General features: G+C 47.2%; 1 long non-coding RNA gene across 2 annotated transcripts; it reads right to left on the bottom strand.

Moving 5' to 3' along the window:
- Positions 1-4,113: 4,113 nt before the first annotated feature.
- LOC139678629 (uncharacterized) lies at positions 4,114-20,991 on the bottom strand. Of its 2 annotated transcripts, XR_011699057.1 has the most exons (5): positions 20,620-20,991; positions 8,430-8,495; positions 7,828-7,900; positions 6,180-6,425; positions 4,114-5,006 (listed from the first exon to the last, which is right to left on the bottom strand). It is a non-coding gene; the product is annotated as an uncharacterized lncRNA (long non-coding RNA). The 2 variants fall into 2 exon arrangements; XR_011699058.1 differs by lacking the exons at positions 7,828-7,900; positions 8,430-8,495.
- Positions 20,992-21,197: the final 206 nt, after the last annotated feature.

Raw genomic sequence — 21,197 nt, 5'->3', positions numbered from 1 at the left:
GTGCCCTGAGCGGTCCCACACCTTGCACCCCCACATGGGGTGGGTTACGGTAGTTTATTTTTAATTCTGTTTCCATGAGGTTTGACACAAGCACAAAGGTGATCAACAGAAAAAACAAAGCATCACGTCCCTGCGAAAACCAGGGCACGCAGCCTTTAGCACGTTCTGCGGAAGGCAGGTCAGGAGCTGCACCACACCGAGCTCCAGCTAAACCAACCTGGTCTGCTCTTGTCAAACAGGGGTTTTATAGTCAGTATTTCTTATGATGCCTTTATTTGGCTGTTTTCTTTCTGTATCTGGCTTATTTTCTTTTCCTGCCCAGGCTTGTACATGAGCTTTCTAAGGCCCTGGACATCTCTGTGCGTTACCAGCTACAATGGTCTACAGCTCTTGAATGTGCTTAAGCTTCCGAAGTTTATTCTCAGTTTGACATCCCAAATAAATCAAGACATTTCTTAGACCAAGAGGTTTTTCTTTTTGAATTTCCAATATATAAAAGTCCTATCGGTGAAACACTCAGGCTTGGTAGAAATGCACAAGCCAAAAAGCTACAGTTTTGCAGGTGCTTTTTCTCCTATGTTGTTTGTTCTTCATTAAACAATGCAAAACACTAGGAATAAAAATGAAGAAGACAAATTGGAGTCTAGTTAGCAAGGGAGATATAACCTAATATCCGTCACTGTTATACTTCCGTATGCTACTTATTGAATCAATGCTGGCAGGAAAAAAGATTGCTGGGGCCTGAGGCACTTAGTAACAGCATGTAACATGGATTTCCCTTTAGGTGTCACTCTAAAAAGTTGGTGTGGACAATTTCTAGTTCTAATGTAATGAGAGCAGAGAGTGATGCTGTCAGGATGAGAAATAATGGCAGCAGAGTGTGAGGCTGCACACAGGCAGCCAGTTGCTTGGGCAGCTGGGCAGGGTGTGGGGTAGGATGGGCACCCCAAGGCTGTGTGCCTGGGGAGAGGGTGGGAATGTCCTCCGCACCCTGAGGACTGCCGGACACCTGCCAACACCACCAGCTCCAGAGGTGCCAGGCTGGTTCAGAAACGAGCGTGTGAGCCGCCCATTCAGGAGGTAACTGAAAGTGTGCAAGCATCAGCTGGTCCCCTCAGAGCCTGCACAGCTGGAAACAAACAGAGGATGAACAGTGGAAGGAAGTGCCTCCCTTTAGCAGAGGGGCTGCAGGGGCTGTGATGCACAACTCACAACAAATAGCATTCACTCGAAAAAAACTCTTAATATTTGGCCCCATCTTCATGCCATATCACATATCACATATTCCTCCCACCATGGGATTTAAACTTCCCTTTGGCCTCCACCTGGCAGCTTCTCCTGTACAAATTCAGGACCTTGTGGGTGCTGTGGTCACCTCTGAGGTGCCATCATTCCTGCCTTTCTGTGGCTGCTTCCTGTATATCTAGGTATGCTCTCCCAAGCATCCTCATTGGTATGTACAGCCTGTAATCAGCAGTGAAATACTTTAGGATTCATTTCAGTGAAGGATGGAAGGCTTGAATTGCATTATATTGTCTGGTAATTAATACTAAGAAGAGATCCTGCACAGTGTAACAATAGCTATAAAATTGCTTCAACTACAGCAGATGCAGAGAAAAGAAATGACACGATGCAATCATTATTATTATTATTGCCAGGTTGGTAGGGTTTTTTCTTCTGTTGGATCTTGCAACATCTTTCATGAACTTGTTTTCTTTCAAAATGACTTCTTGGCAGAAAATGGAATTAAAACTCTAAACGGACTTCACGTCATTTCAGAATGAGTCAAGGTCAGCTTGTCCACTTTTTAAGTACAAAACTCCACACTGCTCCCTGCCAGCTGGGGAGAAGCTGCCTGCACTGCTGTCTGCCACATGCCATGCCTGGGCAAGGAGGGAAAGCAAACCAGAGTGAATGGGAGGGTGCAGCATGGTACCAGAAATACCAAGTGTTGCAAGGCATCACATTTAAAGACTAATTCTTAGGAGTTGCAGTGAGACAATCTTAATCATATTGGGATGGCAAAGGAGCATTGCCCCACCACAAATCAGTAGTGCTCTTTCAAATATCAGTTCCACGGTGACAGAAACTGCAGCCGCTGGTTTGTGTGCCTTGACTTGAGCCAGTGTATACAATTAATAACGCATCCCTGCCCAATCAACAGAACGATCTGTCCTTGCCCCTAGGTACTAATCATGTGTCAAGACAATTAATTGCAGAGATGTACTATGTGAGGAAGGTTGCCCTTTATGTAAAATGTGGCAATTTTTCTGAAGGGCCCAAGGCAATGATCATCTGAACATCCTCCCTTGCAGTAACACTACCCTGTCTAAATGAAGGAGGAGAACTTAGTCAACTTGAGACCTAAAAACAAACCTCCCTCTGGGTTCAAGCTCACAGGATTTGGAGCACCCTACCACCTACCACTGAGCAGAATCACTCTCTTCAGCAAAGGTTACAATTTTCCACTTAGATTGGATCAAAAGTCCCTGAATGGCTAAATTTAAAAGCTGATTGCCACAAAAGATTCTTAAGAAGACTTTTTCTTCCATCAACTTCACTAGTTCACAAGAAGCATTTTCCTCACCGAAGGCTTGTCTGGCATCAGGGAAGGCTTGCCATTGATTTTCACAGAAATGTGATCAGATCTCCCATTAGTCACTAATCTCACTGGGCAGGTAATTGGGTGCAGATGAGGGGAGCCAGCAGGGAGCCAAAATGTCAAGGTACTCTTTGTTTCACTTTGTCTACTCTTCCTCTACTTTCTCAAAGGGAAAGGGGAAAATCCAACCGACCTGCACAAGGAGAGCAGAGTCACTTCCAGTAACACCCTCCCTGCCTCAGCCTCCTGGCATCTGCTCTGGCACTGCCCCACCCTGCACACCTGTCGGGGGATAGCCTTCTCAGGAGAGGGGGACAGTTTATATCATGATTAGACGAGGAGGACCCACAACCCCTTTGCCTCATCTGCAAACTGCTTATTGTCAGGGCCCCTCCTCTGGTTGGGAAGCAGCCCGGGCAGCAAGAACCATGGCAGAGCCTTGGTGACAGGGAGCCACCATCTCCCCACTGCCTCACCTTGTCTTGCTTTTTCACTTTGACTCACTGTTCCCAGCTGTCATTGTCATCAATAATAAGAGGTGCTGGGGCGCATTTTACAAATGCGTGTGCTTAATCATCTTGATATCTGAGAGAAGCCTTGTGATAAGAAGGGCTGTTATCTCCATCTCACAGTGGCAGTATGAACCCCCCGGGCCTGCACAGGGTCACTGCAGCCACACAAGGCTCTGGCAGCAACGTGCAGACACCCCACTGTGCAAAACCAAGGGGAGAAAGGCCCTTCCAGTGCTGCAAGGGATGGATTGAACCTCCTGCACCACCCACTTCAGGAGCTGGTGAGTCCCACTTAGCCCTTCCACTACTGTAGACCCAAGACAACCTCTCCCCATTTTGATGTACCTCTCCTTGGCTCACCCTCAGCAGTAAAGGGCACAGCCAGCCTTCCTGGCTGCTTTGGTACACACCATTGCATGTCCACCCTGCCTGGATCGTGTGGCTCTCCTCATCCCGCTGAGCAAGGACCTGTCCCTTCGTCATCGTTTTCTTTCATGTACAACAAATTGTAGTCATAACAAGAGAGCCCAGGCAGAATTCCCCCGAGAGTTTGAAATGACATTTTTCAGGATCTGACAATAAAACACCACTTGTGCTCTGCCTCTCATCTCTTCACCCTTTCAGTTAAGCTTTCACCCTGCGCATTAGAGAAATGAGTCATCTTCACCATCTCTCATGCACTTGTATTCACAGTACCTTGCCTTAATCTTCAGTTTTTCACTATCACCTGAAATATATGCTCCTTAATCTCTAGTATTACTTTATGGGGAAAACCCACTAAAAAATAAATCACAGTTATAATGAGAAGCTTCCAAAGACTATAATCCTAAAACGCACTCCTATAATAGCACAAGGGAATCTCCATGCTCAGTATTAAAAGGATAATTTTTCAGTGCATCCCCAGTTTCCCAGATACACACAGCTCTTCATTTCCACCTGCAAATGGCTCCATAGATTAGCAGAGAGACAAAACTCAATCAAGCATGTCTGTCATTGTGATTATGGCCTGGCTGTAAAGCAATTTCACAGAATGGGAGAGGACCATGATATACCTATCACAACTTAAAAGCCTTCTTCATTGCACCAGATTTACATAACTTTATTCAGTGTTGTAGATTAAAGGTTCAGAAAAAATTCATATTTGCCCATAGGGATGGGAAATGAGCAAAGCAGTGACACTGGAGGCAGTTCATCATTTGAATTGGGTTTTACACCTGCAGAATTCCTGTCTTGCTATTTGGCAATACCTTGTGGCTTACACAGACCCAGTAACTGTAAGGGATTGTTTGTGTGTTTGCATCTTCTATCAAATAAGAAATACAAGCAAGTTGAAAAGGTTGAACGTTTCTTGGTTTTGACTCACTCTGTGGAGTTCGCTGGGGAAAATGTAGCCCTTACCTCTCTTAGGAAAATATATCAAGATCCATGTGCTTTTCTTCACCTGAAGACCTTGCAGAGTGACTTTAGCACACCTTCAAAAAATGTCCCCCTCCACCTGCCAGAAGTGGCAGTTTAGAGCCATATCTATCAATACAGGTTGCCATGTACAGCCATTTGCAATTCTGACATGCCCTCAAATCCTAAATCTGGCTTAAAATTTCTTCAAGCAGTTTCTGACAGTTAAAGCAAGAAATTTGTACTCATGAAAACACTAAATGAGATGAGAGTTGACATTTCAGTTGTCCTGGCTCTGGAATGAGTGTTCATGCTCATTTTACTAGGAAATGAGCAGGTATGCAAAAGCTCCTGCAAGATCAGCAGAGCCCATGCAGCTGCAGGAAGCAAAACTCTTCAGCAGCCACAGTCTCCTGTCCCAGTTCCACTGCAGAGCTGCTGGGTTCAGGCTGCTCTGGCCCAGACAGAGCAGGGCTGGGTGATGCTGCACCGTGCTCCTGAAAGGGAAGGGGCACAAATCATAAAGTCACAGAATCATTTAGGTTGGAAAAGACTTGAATATCATCCAGTCCAACCATTAACCCAGAACTGCCAAGTCCACCTCCAGGCCATGTCCCTGACTCACAGTGGGAGTCTCTCCACACTGACAAACTGAAAGTTCCTCTTCCAAAATTCAAAATAGTCAGCCCTAATTTGGTCAAACCAATGCAACCAAAGGTGGTGTGGAGACCTCCAAAAGGCTGATGACATTCTTTAGGGACTGGCTCAATCATGCCACTTTCGGAGTGAAAGCCACAGTGATTCTTGGCAGTGTATGGCTTGTCCCCATGAGGTCAGGGGAAAAACCCAGGGCCAGGGCTGCCTCTTCACTGTACCTGCTTAGAGGTGTTGCTTTTTATTTCTTATTATGAAAACTTCTTTTCCCTCTTCAGTACAAGATAGAAATCTGATGTCATTCCATTTCATGTTTTTCCCCAGATCCTGATTCTTCAAGGCTAAAACTGAGTTCCCTGAGATTGACTCTGATGCTGCAACATATACCAAAGTTCTTGGTTGAATTAGGCCCTCTTGAAGTATAACGAGGGAGATATTCAAGCTTTTTAATCCAGCAGCACAGCAGGGAAACTGCTTGTCTCTGTGTGATTGTGTAATTGCTTTTCAAAGAGAGAAGAGAGTTTCTCTACCCATGTCACACTGACAAACCTCAGAAGTCACTTTGGTCTCCCAGCCTAACTTTCAAGATTATTTGTTATGGATAAAAGGAAAGACACTTCTATTTCCATAGCTGACAAGCTTTGCTTCAGGGCACGCATTTATTTTCCATGCTGTTGATCTCTTCCTCCCTGTATCGGGCTAATTCATCAGATTAATAAAGGACGATTTAGCTTCCTGCAGGGTGTTATTGATCTCTTGGGGAACATGGCAGTTGTATGCTATGCCACCTTTCCCCTGAGCAAAGAGGATGATTTTTAAATATTTCTAATGCTTGCTGGCTACAGCTGGCTCTCACCAAGCAGCAACAGAAGAGCAAAAGGCAGCAGCAAAGGGGAAATGCAAAATGTATCACTTGGATGCCTCTTTCCCTGCCTCTGTACTCATTGGTGTGTCCAGACCATACCCACCTTTGGCAGTCTGTGACAGGATCTTCTTCTGACTCCAGCAGCACTTACCAGCCAAAGCTGTGTTTCCATATGCCTCTTCAGAGCACTTCTGGAAGGCACTGGGATTTCGGCATGGGCAGCACCATCAGAGTCGAGCACACTGAGCAAAGGGAACTGGAACTAGTTGATTTTTAGGGTCCCTTCCAATCCAAACCATTCTAGGATTGTATGATTCTGTGACCTACTCTCAGGGCCTTCCACAGCAGTGGTGGTTTCTCAAGAGACCAGAAGTGCACACATTTCAGAAGCCTTCACCTGTCATCCAACACAGAAACAGCAATGTCTCCTTACCAGTGCTGAAATTCCTCTCCGTATCCCAGCAAAATTATTTCTATACCTTCAAACTAAAGTGCTGGATGAAGAGCTTTAATTCTCCATAATCTCCCTGTTGTTCCCCAGCTCCCTGCTCATCTGGGCAGCAATCCTTGCCCTACAAACACAGCCTGGCTCCTGGCTCCCAGGATGCAGAGCTTAATGTTTGACTTTATTAAAAAGCACTGTTTGTTTATTTGTGCCAGGTTACAAAGCCCAAATCCTCAGCCTCTGTGACTTACTACATCATTCTTCACCTTTCTTATGGTTTAATGTTGTCTTTAGCTTTTCCATTTTCTCCCCAAAACCACTGACAGAAGTGCTAAACTGTGACAGAGCAAGACCTGAGCCCTACCAAGGCTGGGCAGACACAAACTCCCTTCCTCCCCTGTTTGCAACTCTGTTGTAAGCTTCTAAATGCTTTCCCTTAAAATCCACTCAGTATGTACTATACTAATTTTATATAACTCTAATTCCTTAATCAATAGCTTTGAAGAACGAAATATCTCTGTAAATTACAACAACGTTATTACCTTTAGCAGTCTAATTTGCAATCTCATTAAAAAGATATGAGGTTCTTTTCTGTAACCCTACTGTGATGGAAGAACTCCCCATCCTTCATTAGTCACACCCTTGGCGTGTGCTGGTCCATGTTTGTCTGGGACTGGTGTCAAGCTGAGCTGTCCTCAGCTGGTTTTCAAGCTTGCTTTCCTTGCTGCCCCTCTGTGATGGCTCAAGCACCAGTGAAATGCAGTGTGACCAGCTCCAGGAGCTGTGGGGCAGTGCCATGCCCAGTGCCCCAGATTCCCTGGTGAGAGCACGCAGGGGTGGCCCGTGCTGTGCCTCACACGCAGGGTCACAGTGGGACACTCCATCCTGCAGTATGACCACAGCTGAAACTTGTTTTCCCCAAACCTCACAAATTTATTGAATGTTTCTTCATGGACTGACTGCCTTTTCTGCATTATCAAAATGTATTTTCTGGGGGATTCCACTGGTACCTGACCAAATAAATACCTTTTCTTCTAAATATATTCTAAAAGTTACTGAGCTCTGTTTGTATTAGTTTCTTTCCCATACAAAAACAAGCCCCATCTTCTCAAATATAGAAAAGTTTTGAAGCCAGAATTAGACAAGGAAATGTTAGAAGATAAGGAATCAGGGACTAGTTTCTCCTGGTGGTCGGGGGGTCTGTGCCATTTAGATGGATGATTAAAAACTGGCACCACCCCATGAAGCTGCCGGTGTCTGACCACTGCCTGCATCTCCCATTTAGTACATTTCTCATCTTTATCCCTTGAGCCCCCTGTTTCCAGTCCCATTTGGTAAGGTTGTGTTTATTTACCTGGTTTTTGGCAAGACAGAAAAAGCTATCCAAAATTTCAGTCCATAAATCGCAGTAGGCAGATTGAATAGGCCTAAATGATAAAGGAAAATAACTGCAAATAACTTATTTTGTAAAAAAAAATGAAGGGTCTTAAAATTGATTTGCTGACATGTTATTTGCTTGATGTCATCCTTCTATAAGTGGGTTATGATTGTTCTCACAAACGCAAAATAATATGCAAATATATCCATCACATCCTACTGCTTCCAGTTTTATCTGCCTGTTTCCTAGTCTTTTCTTTCCCTTCCCCCAGAACCTCCCAGAAGCCGATGAGATGCATTTGTCCCACTTGCAAGGACAGGAATGAAGAGAGTGGAAAAAGGAAAAAAAACAGCACTACACCTCTTCTGACAGGTCTGTGTTTCGTGGTGGTTTATGCCCCTATCACACGATGTACAGTTTCATTTCTGCCCTTGAAAAACAGCCAAAAGACCAGTATACATTCTTCCCTGACAATTTCTCTCTGGCTTTGGAAAACATGGAAAGTTTATGGCCAGCCAACATCCCTCGTGCGGTCACAACTTTGCTGTCCCAAGTGTTTTGGAGCAAACAGGACTCACCAGGACTGTCAGAAAGTCTTCCTTAAACACAGAGCAATTTGTAGCACAAACCCAAGCAATGCTCTCCTGCAGGAAGGGAAATAAGAGTTGGGGTTTTATCTCTTACTCTACCCAAAGCTATACATGATTTTTAGGGTCCCCAGAACCAGACTGTGCTCAAGATGAACCCCAGCTCAAAACCCATGGAGTTTGTGGGTTCCTGTGATAAAGGTGTACCTGGGAGCCTTGGTGAGGAACAGGTGCCCAGTCCTGGCTGCTCTCCCCACTCCCCCCGGGGGTGGCTGGAGCTGGGGCTGCCCCCACCCCTGTACTGGCAGCTCTGTGGGGAATGGTGCTGCTCCCAGGGAATGGCACAGATCCATTGCTGCCCATCAGTCTGGCAGCCCCAAGCCCTCCTCACGCCCCAGGGCTGGAATTAACAACATAAACTGCAGCTTGAAAACGGCAGATCAGGTGCACACTTACTGCCATGAAAAAGCTTTAAATTTGTTTAGAATTGAAAAAGAAATAAAAAATCTACCACGAAAGGCTCAGGTACAGCTGTAAAGGGCTCAATGCAAATTACAAGGTGAAGCTGAATTCATCATGAAGTTGCTTTAGGATTTTGCAATGCACACCTACAATTCTGGCCCTTAGCAAGGGACACAGAGGCTGGCTGTGCTTAGTGGCCAGATTTTAAAGCAGTGTCAGATTAAGAAAGCTGGCTTTGAAATACTGGATAACTTTAGGCCTGCCTTTATAACATAGGATCAAAGGATTTGAAGCCTTAAGACACAACTGAACTGCAGAAATTTTAGACACTCTCCACCCAGATCTAAGATCTGTGCTGTTAGGAATTATTAATAGCTGTTACATGACAGCAAAGTAAGTGCACTACGTCCATATTTTAATATATATAAATATATAAATGTATATATAGATATCTATTAGGTCTGTAAACTACAGTATCATTTTGTACAGGAGTGACCCACTTTTCCACAGTTCCTAAAGTTCACTCTACACTGAGAGTAATAATGTTTCAAACTGACCAAACAGTCATTGGGTAAAAATCTATTAATAATTTCATCACGGAAATCAGAACTCAGACTGCCATTCCTCCAGGACAGCCTGAGCCCCCCAGCCACGGTCCTTCCTTCTCAGCACAGTGAACCTCCTGCTGCTGCCAGTGAGGGATGGGAGGGGAGGGGGCAAACCCTCATGCCCAGGGGAGCCCAGAGCCTGACAGTGACGGACATTCAAAAAATGGGAGATGCGAAACCAAATCTTCACAGGCAGGAATAAATAGTCAACTCCGGGTGTTTTCCACCTGTTGCAGATAGTGGCTCATCATGTAAGGGACTGATGGACCAGTCCCCTTCCTCAGTCTGTCACAGGAGGGCTACATCCTTCACTGTGTTTTTCCCCAGTCTGCCTGGGACATCAAAGCTTTTTGTCTACTGTGTGCTTTGTAAACCCTTAAACATCTTCCAGCTGAAGAACAGACCTGCTGACAGGGAACACAACCTAATGTCCATTGATTTGCTCTCCTACCTCCCGTTCACAGATGGGTGGGAAGAGAAGGCAGTGCAGGGAACTCACAGCAGGAGGATCATGGAAGTCTGGAACAAGATGCTGAAGTCACTGACTTTCTACTGTCATGGAGAATCAGGAGAAGGAACTCACAGCCACTCAGCAATTCTGGACAGTGCTGGGGACCCACTCACATGGTAGCCAGGAAAAAACAGTGTACAGTCCCAGTTCAGCACCATTAGCCAGACAATGGTGTCATAGGGACTGAACAATTCTCATATAAAATTTTATTCTGAAACATTAGCTGCAGACAAAGATTTTTCTCTATATGAATTATGAAGTATTATTTCATGTTTAATTGCATTGATTTACATTGAAAGCTTTAAACATCAGAGTAATAATTACCTTAAACCAATTTGTCATCAGGAATACAATAAACCATTATCTATATCAGTGCTTACAAGGAGCTGATTCTTCTGTGTCAAAGGAACTAGGAAAAATAAGAAGCAATACTTAAAATGCCAAAGTAACATCCAGGTTGCTGCATTCAGGGGAAAAAATTATGAAAATGATTGTCAGTAAAAGTGATGATAGGAAAAAAAATTGTTGGAACCAGCAGAGGTGCTTATTTATGGAGAAATGTCCAGATGGTGGTCAGGGACTGGCACCCACTGTCACTGAGCTGCTCTGTTTGGAGTCACAGGTCATCCACCCTCAAACCTTCTGCAGGGCTCTCCTGCAAGACAACTGAAGGGGCCCTGTGTCCCAAATCCTCCTCCCCAGACCTGAAACCAGCCCTGGGAATGGCAGGTATGTGGTGGTGGTTCATTTTGTTGCTGGTGACATTGAGAGCAGCCTCCTTTCTGTTTTGTCACCCCCTCTTCCCTTGTCCACCAACCAAGATGACATTTCTGCTCACAGAGAGAATACCAGCAAATACCTTTTATAAGGAAACTTCACACCACTCCACCCCCTGCTCTTAGAGAAGGTCTGACTATTTAAAACCAACACCAAAAAAACCTGGCTAGAGGTATGGAAAATTTTAGACAAAGCATTTACAACCTCAGCCAACTCAGAGACACCATGAACAAGGGGAGAGCAATGAGAGACACATTCTAGAGAAAGTTCAGGGCCAGGGCTTCCGAGCAGGGGGAACCTCCCAGGGGGACAGACTGGGGATCCCCAGGGAAAATGGTGTGTGCTCTGAGCCCCCCAGATTCCTGTGGGAGTGAGAAGGTTGCAGCAAAGGAAAGCTATAACAGGGCTTGAATATTTTAACTCATTTGACAGCCAGGTGCTGTAGTGCACTTTATCTGTGTGAGATTTTGCAGCAGTCAAGCACTTCACAGCCCTGTCCTGGAGCAGACATCACACACTGCTCTGCTTGCAGCATCACCCCAAATTTTACAGCTACTGCAAAATTTCATGCCCACGGCCAGTTTCAGCAGAATGGTCTTTATTTTGCAGAATGATCTTGAAATGCACCCTGTGGTTTGTAGGGACAGGATGAAAGCCTGGTTGTGATGGTGACCTCAGGGATGTTTCCAGGGCTGCCCTCCCCCCCAGGAAAGGCACATCACAGAGCTGTCAGGTGGAGGGGCACTGCTTACCTTCTGCCAGCCTCACTCCCCAGAGGCACAGGGATGACCAGCGTGTGTGTGTGGCTCAACTTCGGGAAGATTTGGGAAGGGCTGTCCCCCACGTGGCTGTGCCCTTCCGGCCTGCGCAGTGGATTTCAGGTGAGGCTCAGTGTGTGCAGAACTGGCCCCACCGTTTAAGTTTTGAGGTTCATCTGCCACGGCCAAGCGAGTTTGGACAGTGCCAGTGAAGTCCTCGGGAATAGAACCTACAGCACCCAGCGTTTCCCAGGAGGTCTCCCTTCCAAGTACTGATCCGGGGCTGACCCTGCTTAGCGTCTGAGATCTGACGGGATCAGAAGTCAGGGAGGCATTTAACTGCCTAGGGATGACCAGTAGAGGCACAGGGACATGCCAAAGGTGCCAACCCACGCACAGAGTGCTGTCACTGTTCTGTGCTGAAGGGCTGAGATCTCAAGTGGCATTCCTTCTCCAGTAGGGAAATCAGTGATGCCTCAGAATTTTCATTTGATTTTCTTGATCCACGAAGCTGCCCTGGGTAGACCAGCAGAAGGCTCTGCTTCCAGGTGGCAGCTGGGGACCAGGGCTGTGATGGGACTTAAGCCAGGTGGAAGCAGCAGCACAGGAACATCTTCCACGGGGCTGGAGCCTCCTGCTTTCACCACAACATCCACTTTAGCTCCAGCTCTCCATATAAAGTATCATCAAATAATTTACAGTAGGTGTCAGCTGCAGGCTACAGCCAAAAGGAAGGTTTATTTAAGATACCATGTGGATTGTTATATGAGATCCTGATGGATTATTCCTATCTGAGAATTTACAGATACTCCAGGAGCATGGCCAACAATTTGGATTAGTTTAGATTAAACTCAGACTGGGTTGGTTTTCCTCCCTTAGGAAATCTCAGCTCTAGATCTAGAAATTTTTTTGAAGGCAAGATGTAGACAAAAACAACTTTTACGCTTTCCAGCAGGCACCTGAAGTACTTTTCCATCAATCACCTTTGATATACAGAGGCAGAAGTGTGAGCTACTTCATTAAGAGCCCTCACACATAACTGGGTACATTTACATATTAATCAGACAGCTGAGCTGCTAATCTTTCTATCTGATATGCCTCTGTAACCATTCGTCAGAGCTGGGTGTTGTTAAATACTCCAGGTACCACCAAGTGCTCTAAAATCAAGACAAGTGCGGATGACAGGGAAAGGCTCATATTTACAACTCTCCCATAGAGCTCAGCACTGTTAGCTCTGCCACAGAAACATAAATACATATCTCTAACACCAGCAGCTTTAATCCAGTGGGAGCACTAAGAGATGCAAGGAACTTCCACTGCCAGGAGACTTCAGCAGGGCTCATGGAAAAAAAGGCTGGTTCCAGTTCAGAATTCTCCAAGCTCTGCTGGTGTCTGAGTGGCACAGGCACCAGGCACGATGTGAACTGGGCACTGGGCACCCTGGCACAGGACCCTGGGAGATCCTGGACTGTGGAGGTTGCCATGATTGCAACAGAGTAGCTGATGGGGGATTTCGACCAAACACACTGCAGGCACACAGCGGTTTACCACAGATGAGAAGGTGCCAGTTCACGTGAGTGTTTCTCTGTTCCCTCCTTTACTGGCTTTCTGAAATCCTGCTCAAACTCATCTGCATGTAGTGATGATGAAAGTCACTGCATATCATGGCTCACGCTGTCTTCCTCTCCATCTTTTCTTTCTAAGTTTTTTTTTTTTAAAGCTCTTAAAAAACCCAACCAACCAAAAAACACTGAACAGACAAACAAACAAACAAAACCTCTCTGCAAGTATTGTGCCAGCTTTAATGAAACTAACATTTCTCTGTCCTGAAAGCAGGAGGCAAGGGAGCCATTATTCAGTGTGAGGAGGAGCAAAACTACCTGGACACTGCACTGCTCTGCCTTTCCTGGGGTCACACAAAATGCTGCACAGCCTCACAGGACAAGGAGGAAGCAGCGTGAATCTTTGTTTGGTCTATCAAAGGAAATAAAGGAAGAGAGAGAAGCCACTTCCCTCCACCCCCAAACAACACTGCAAAGTCAGTAGTTACTGAGATGAACAACTGCCATGGAACTCAAAAGAGGATGGAGTCAGTGGATCCGCAGCTGAGCTGCTGTTTACTGTGTGCACCCAACTCTCGTCTCAGATACAGCACAGCAGTTGTTTGGTTTTGTGTTTAACCTGTTCATTCACCATTCCAGGATCTGCAAATCCTCCTCCTCAGCTCCCCTTCTCCCGCCCTCCCCTGCCTTGCACACAGCTCTCCACCTGGCTGGAGTAGTACCAGGCTTTGAGCTGCTGAATTAAATTCTCTCCATCCTCCAAGAGCAGACAACAGCACGAGGTTTAACCTTTGGGTGAGAGGGCACTGCCTGTTCCTTGGCACCACACACCTCCCTGCTGCCTCCTCCCAGGGCCGGGTGCCAGGGGGAGCAGGGCAGAGGGGCAGCCTGATCCAGCGCTCACGGATCAACAGCTGCAGCAGCCACAAAGAACACAAACACACAACGATTGCCTTTGCCAAGGAAGTGATCTGTGATGCTGTGATACCACTTCCTCCTTGCAGAACTGTCACAGGTCACATTTCGTGGACTTTAACTAAATGAAAGAAAAATAACATGCCTGCTTTCAGCAATCACACAGGCTTTGCTGAGCACTCTGATCTGCCCTGCTCTGGGCCTGCAAGGTTTTGTTTGCCACTTCCTCCAGATTAAAAGGATGGAAAGGTTAGCCAGACCCCAAGGAACTGCTTTATGCTTTTGCCATGGGACATCACCTGTGTTACCTGCAGTTCTCAGCCCTCAGTCCTCAGGCTGGCCTTGCTGCCCAGCCTCAGCACAGTAGCCCAGTAGCCCAGCCACACTGGCACCTCAGGGCTTCTCCCTCATGTCCAAGCAGCCCCTCAGACCCCCACAGCCCTGCACTGCCCTGCCACCCCCAGCCCATGGCAGCAGGAGGGTGCTGAGGGGCACAAGAATGCTTTGGAGACCATGAGCCTCTGCACAGGCTCTGCCATTGTTCTAGACCCACAACCAAGAGGTTTTGCCAGTGGATTTGGTTCTTAGGGAAGAACCTGAATGCCCCACCGATGCCATTAGAGCCCTACATATCCCATTCCAGCAGATGAAGGTGTTCAACCCTCCTATTCCTCACCCCACGGGACAAGTGGATTTTGGATACCACCAGCAATTCATGCAGCAGTAGCATTTTACAACCAATGGATCTCTCCTCCATCTTTCACTGCTTTTTATAATGTTTTATTGATTGGTTTTGTCAAACTATTTTATTGATTGGAAGTATTTCCAAAGTCTGCAGTCTGGACATAAATATTAAAGAGGAGATGAGGGGACACAGGCTTTACAATGGAGACCTGGCTCAGCCTTGAGTCTGGCTGAACACCCAGCCCTGGCCCAGTGTCCTTGTTTGACCCAGGCCAAAACTGGGAGACAGGAGCTGGGACACAGTAACATCCATCTCCCTATTTTTACTTTCCAGACAGAGGCACAAGTACAGCGACCCTGTTTGAACTGCTTGAAATAAAGTCTTGGCCATAACTGACCCTGTGTGGGGGTGTTTGAGGGACAAGGAGGGTCACAGCCTCCACAGGCAGAGAACTGGAGCCTGGGACACTCTCAGGGATGCAGGGGCATGGAGGTGGAAAGAGGGTGAGGTTGCTGTCTGAAATACCACCCTGACATGTTATTGTTACTCCTTCCCTGGGATGCAGCCCAGTAATGGCTCAAAACCAAGAGAAGACACCTCACCCCAAGGTGAGGTGTCATACAGCTCACTTTTGGGTCAGGGTTATTTATTTATCGCTATTTATTCATCATTTTTAGATGAACTTTGCAGTTTGGTTTCAATTTTTGGCATTTGCCTCTCCTACGAGTGCGTGAAAAAGAAACACCACAAAGAATACAATGGGGCAAAACCTCCAGCCCCTGAAACACCAAACCACTGAACTATGGTCGCATTTACCATATTAACACAAGGCAGAGCATCTCTGCTCCTTCGAGAGCAGAGCAGGCACGACCCTGAGGAAGAGCTGGCTAGACCAAATAGGAGCATGCATGATGTGGGGACTCCCATTTCACACACAAACCATCAACAAATAAATAAAACAAATCATAGAAAGCATGACTGCCCCACTTTCTGTTTCCCAGTTAGAAGGTTTTACCTTTGCTGTGGTTTAGTTGCTTGGTTTAAGCAGTGGAAAGAGCCGTGCCTTTGGCTGGTGCTTCTTGCTAACAGCATATATTGGTATTTTTCTATAAAAACCCAAGATCACATGAGCAGTTCCCTGGGGTTTGCCATGGTGTAGGCTAAGCACAGTCAACCATAGGCAACAGCTGGTGCTCAGTTCTGCTGTCTCATGGGAAAGCAATTCCACCTGGATCCTACAGTATGGGTTTGGTGGCCTTTTCTACCTCCAAGAAGAGATGCCCATTTCCTGCAGGAAGGCAAAGCTCAGTCCCTGCACTTACTGAGGAAACCTCAGTTTCCATTTCATTTCATCATCTCTTTGCAGCTGCAGGGAGCAGCGCCCTCTCTACCTGCCTGCAAGCCCCAGCAGTGCTCAGGTGGGAAGGAAAGGTCCAAACCTCACCAGCAGGAAGGAAATGGAGTTATTTTTTAATCACTGTTGAGCACAGGTTTTTAACAGCTTCCAAAAGGTCTGCTGCCCCCCAGTCCTCAAACTGCATGTATCAGACAAAATTTGCACTGCTGGAAAGGGTGGATGAAGCTCTTTTTTCTTTTTTTATCAGGAAAGAACACACAACCAGAAAATGCAGTGACAAAGCCAGTTGTCCCTTAGACAGTGATTTCACAGGGAAGTTACTCCCAGCTGTGTGCAGCACAGATCTGATCACGTAAGTGGCCCCGTGGGGACGTGTCCTGCTCCTACGCAGAGCGGTGACAGTACAGGGCAAATCAATGCAATGTTACAGCCAACAAAACTCATCTTAACACTCATGTTTTTTGGTCTTGATTGAGCCTCTTGAAATCCATGGAACTATTTCCTTTGCCACAGGTGTCTGCATCATGCTGATCCATGGGCTTGTAGGGCAGCGCTGCACGGTCTCCCCTTCGAGCTGCATAGACCTCCCACAGTATTTAGCAGCACCCAGGGGGTCCAAAAGACCCAGCTCTGGGTGTTGCCTCCAGGGGCAGCAGCAGAGCCACTTTCTTGTCCAGCCCCTCTATTCCACCTCTTCCCTCTCTTCCACCCTTTCCATTTATTTTTAAGTGCTGCCAAGTCTCCTGTGGCTCCACCAACCATGAGCTCATCCAAGAGGAAAACAGAACCAGCACTCCTCTTTCCCCCCAGCACCCGTCAGCATCCCTGAGTGACCCAAAGCATAGAGGAAACAGCTCTGTATGTGTTCCTGGCAGCTGTGAGTGGCTGGAAGGGTCCTGGGACAGGCAGGAGCTCTTAGCTCAAGGCAAAGCATGGAATCACAGTATGATTTGGGTTGGAAGGAACCTTAAAGATTATCTTGTTTCAAGCCCCTGCCATTTGCAGGAACACCTTCCCCTAGACCAGGCTGCTCATTGCCCCATCCAACGTGGCCTTGGACACTGCCAGGGATGGAGCAGCCATAGCTTCTCTGAGCGACCTGTTCCAGTGCCTCACCACCCTCACAGGGAAGAATTTCTTCCAAATAACCTCATCTATCACTGCATACCCTTGTCAAAAACCCCTTTCCAGCTTTCTTATAATCCCTTTAGGTACTAGAAGGTGCTATAAGGTCTCCCTGGAGCCTTCTCTCCTCCCCAACAGCCCCAGCTCTCAGCATGTCTCCATAGGTGATGGGCTCTAGCCCTCTAAACATCTTCCTCTGCATTATTTTCATCTGGATGTGGGAATTGTCATCCCCCTGTCCCTTGTACCATTCTGTGAAGGTGGAGGATGAAAAGGCTGATCTGCGGCTCCCATGGGAAAGCCAGGCTTGGGTGGGTGGGACAATAAATAGAGGGATTAAGAAGAGTTGAACTGTTTTTCTCTCCATCATATTTGCATTGCAAACATAAGTTAAAATGCTGGTATTAGACTTCAGTGACTGCAAACACCTTCAGAAAGAAAATGGTTTGGGGGAAGGACAGCACGGCTGGTGTGGGGTTTGGGCAGAGGGCTCGGGGCTGCTCCTGCCAACTGTCGTGCCCAGACAGTTCTTGGTCCTCTGTGCAAGCTTTGATGGCAGCTGATCTTGCTCTGTGCCTAAAATACTTTAAATGGCTAAGCCACCCCAAATTGTCTTGGCAGGGAACAAGGGTCTTGCAGCACCACAGACGGATCATGCAGCTATTTCTGGACTGTTCCATAAATAGCTCCTTCTCTCTGGAAACAGCCCTCAGCTGCACTGAGGCCAAACCTCTGCCCAGCACCTGACCTCTCCTTTTTGGAGCTGGCCACTTTTCTTCTCTAGAAATCTCCCTCATGCATTAAAAGCTGCTTCTCCCCAGGTACAGCTACTGAGGGAGCCGGGGCAGCAGGGGCAGGAGCCCACCCTCCCACCCAGCGAGCCTTTGCCCAGTGCCTGCCACAGTCACAGTGTGAGCTGCAAGGAGCTTTGGGTGCATTTTCAAGGGCCAAGGGCCTCTATCACCAGCAAACAAAGCCCATTTTAGGGCACTACAGGACCATCCCAGCACTGCTGTCCCTCCCTTTCTTTAGGATTGCTGCTCCCAGGCCCTATACAGGCTCTGCTCATTAATCCCTGACATGCTGAAATCCCCCTCTCCACATGCCAAGGGGACAAGGCACAGCTGGGGAACAGCAGCGGGACCACCACGGGCTCAGTCACAGTGCAAACCCCACAGAAGCCAGTGCTGAAGGTCTCACTGGGGTGGGGGCTTGTGTGTTCACTGCTTCCTTCCTCACCCCCCAGCTCTGCTTTGCCACAGCCCAGTAGGGCTCCTGCCACCTCCTCCCTCTGGGTCACAGGGATTTACCACCAAGCAGCATCCACTGCAGAGCAGATTTACACAGCCTGAACCCTTATTTACACTTCAATTCTGTCACTGCTCATGCACAAACACAAATCACGTTGCTTTCTCAAGACACTCTTGCCAGCAAGGCTGCACAAGTTTTCCCCCTGGCATTGAAGGGTGGAGTGCAGCCCCACTAGCAGCGAGATATTAAAAATAAATAAATTGGGAAAAAAACCAGAAGCTGGCAGCTCTGATTGAAGATGAACAGATATTTGGATTTTCAAAAAGAGTGCTTTGACTTAAACACTTGAGTGACTGATCATATTTATGAGACTGTTCATTTGCTTTGTACTTGAATTAGATGATCCACATTTAAAATCCCATCCCCAGGTGAGTTCTGGGTCTTTCTGGAGGTCTGGCATCAAAGCAGCAGACAGATGGGAGTCACAGGCCAAGCGATGAAACGCCGTAATCACTCACCGAGTGCCATCACTCGCGCCTGGTGCTTTGAACACAGTTTGGAAGAGAAATGCAAATATCTATTTTTCATTAGTGACCCAGCTCAAAACCACTTCGGTCTGACCACAGAGATGCAGCATGAGCAGTTCATCAAAACAAACATTTACTCAGGTGCCTGAAAGGCTGCAGAACCCCACAGCAAAAAGGGAAACCTTTAAAAACATTAAAATTCACTTTTCTTTTTTTTTTCCTTATCCCTCCCTGCACCATCAGGAAAGGCCGTGAAAACTTTAGACTTCTCTCACAAACTCAGAGAACAGGGTTTTTTTTCCAGCCAGCAGTGCCCTGTGCCAAGATAGTGCCATGTTCACAATCAGGCTCTGGGGCACAAAAAACAGGAGAGATGTCTGGAGGGCCATGTGGGATGGACAGGCAGACACCCATAGGATGGAGCTCAGCCTGACATATTAAGAGTGTCAGACTGATCTACCCATGCCCACCAGACACTGTGCCCTGACACAGCACCCTCCAGCCGTCCCCACATGAAGACTTTCTTTCAAAACCTGCAGCCATTCCTTGGGACAGACCTAAATCCTTTATCCTGCCTTCCATGGGCTGCATGGGAAACAGAGCACTGTGGCTGAGTGATGCTCCCCACATGTCCAAAGAAGGCCTATGGAGCTGGGGAAGAGTCTGGAGCACAAGTCTTATGGGAGTCCTGAGGGAGCTGTGGGTGTTCAGTCTGGAAAAAATGAGGCTCAGGGGGTGCCTTGTTCTCTACAGTTCCCTGGAAGGAAGTTGTAAATGAGGTGGGGTTTGGCCTCTTCTCCCAGGTAACAAGTGATAGAATGAAAGGAAATGGCCCCCAGTTCTGCCAGGGGAGGTTTAGATTGGATATTAAGGAACATTTCTTCGCCTAAAGGATTATCAAGCACTGGCAGAGCTGCCCAGAGCAGTGGTGGAATCACCATCCCTGGAGGGATTTAAAAGATGTGTAGATGTGGCACTTGGGGACGTGGTTTAGTGGTGGCCTTGGCAGTGTTCTGTTAACAGACTTGATGATCTTAGAGGTCTTTCTCAACCTAAATGACTCTGCTGTTGTGTGTTCCCTGGGCACACAGCCCCGGGCCAGCTGGGGGACTCACCCAGCAGGGCAGCCCCGGGGGCTGCAGCCAACACAGCCCTGCCTGGGGGCACAGCAAGTTGCTGTCAGGGACAGAAAACACTTTTCCCCAAATGAGAGAAACCTAAACTGTGGGCTGGAGGTGTTTGACTAAATCAACTTTGAAATCATTTCACTTCTTTCTTCAAAGAAAAAAAAACAACTGAGGAAGCAGCAGCACAGTGGAGTCAAGCCCTTTCCCTGCTCCCAGCACAGGGATGAAGAGGGGCTGAGGTGCACACATTCTGCACAAAAACCCTGAACTTTGGCTCAGTGCCTCATGGCACCAAGGCAAGTTCTGACTAACCTCACCTCTAGGCAGGTATTACATTATATATTGTATTACACTTAATCCAGGATAAAACACATGGGATTTTGTGATGAAAGAGATTTAAAAAGCTGCAAGTGAGCAACCTTGAGCAGCATTAGAGCCCCACTGCTGGGGGCAGCTGTCCTGCCAAAGGGCCCCATTCTCATGCAGGCAGGAGCTGCCTTCCCTGCCCTCACCTACCTGAGCAGGGCTCCCAGCAGCACTGAGCAGTCTGTGCAGAGCTTTGGGCCTTCTGTGGCTCCCCAACTTCCTCTTCCTTTCCTTTTAGTGACTTCAGATTTTCCACTCAATGCTAAAGTTTCCTTCAAAGCCCAGGTTTTTAGAGCAGCATCAGCAGTTTCCTCCTCAATCACATCACTATCCACTTGCTGGCAGGTCCATTTTCCTTACTGGCTCCTTTTCCTGGGACACGCACAGCTCTGCCTAATCAGTAGATGACCACCTTGACTGGTATTAACAAATCTCCCTGATTTCCCCTCTCTGACGGTCCTTTTTCATTTCCTAACCTGTATCTCATTTGATTCCCATCCCTCCTCTTATCCACCTCCAGTCTGTCCCCTCAAACACACTCACAAGGAAGACACACCAGCTCTCTGCCACCACACAGGCCAGCCCACAGCTCGGCCCATGATGTCACACCTCCTATCACGTTGGTTTTTAAAGTGGATGTTTTACAACCTATAGCACTTCTCAGCTTCATTTATGGATGTAAGATGAACACAGAGCTCCGCTGTGTGGCTGAGAAACAGCAAAAAGAG

The sequence above is a fragment of the Pithys albifrons genome, chromosome 14 (genome assembly GCF_047495875.1).
Source record: "Pithys albifrons albifrons isolate INPA30051 chromosome 14, PitAlb_v1, whole genome shotgun sequence".
Taxonomy (NCBI): domain Eukaryota; kingdom Metazoa; phylum Chordata; class Aves; order Passeriformes; family Thamnophilidae; genus Pithys; species Pithys albifrons.
The sequence above is the reverse complement of the archived record's forward strand: the minus strand, read 5'-3'. Positions and strand labels throughout refer to the sequence as shown.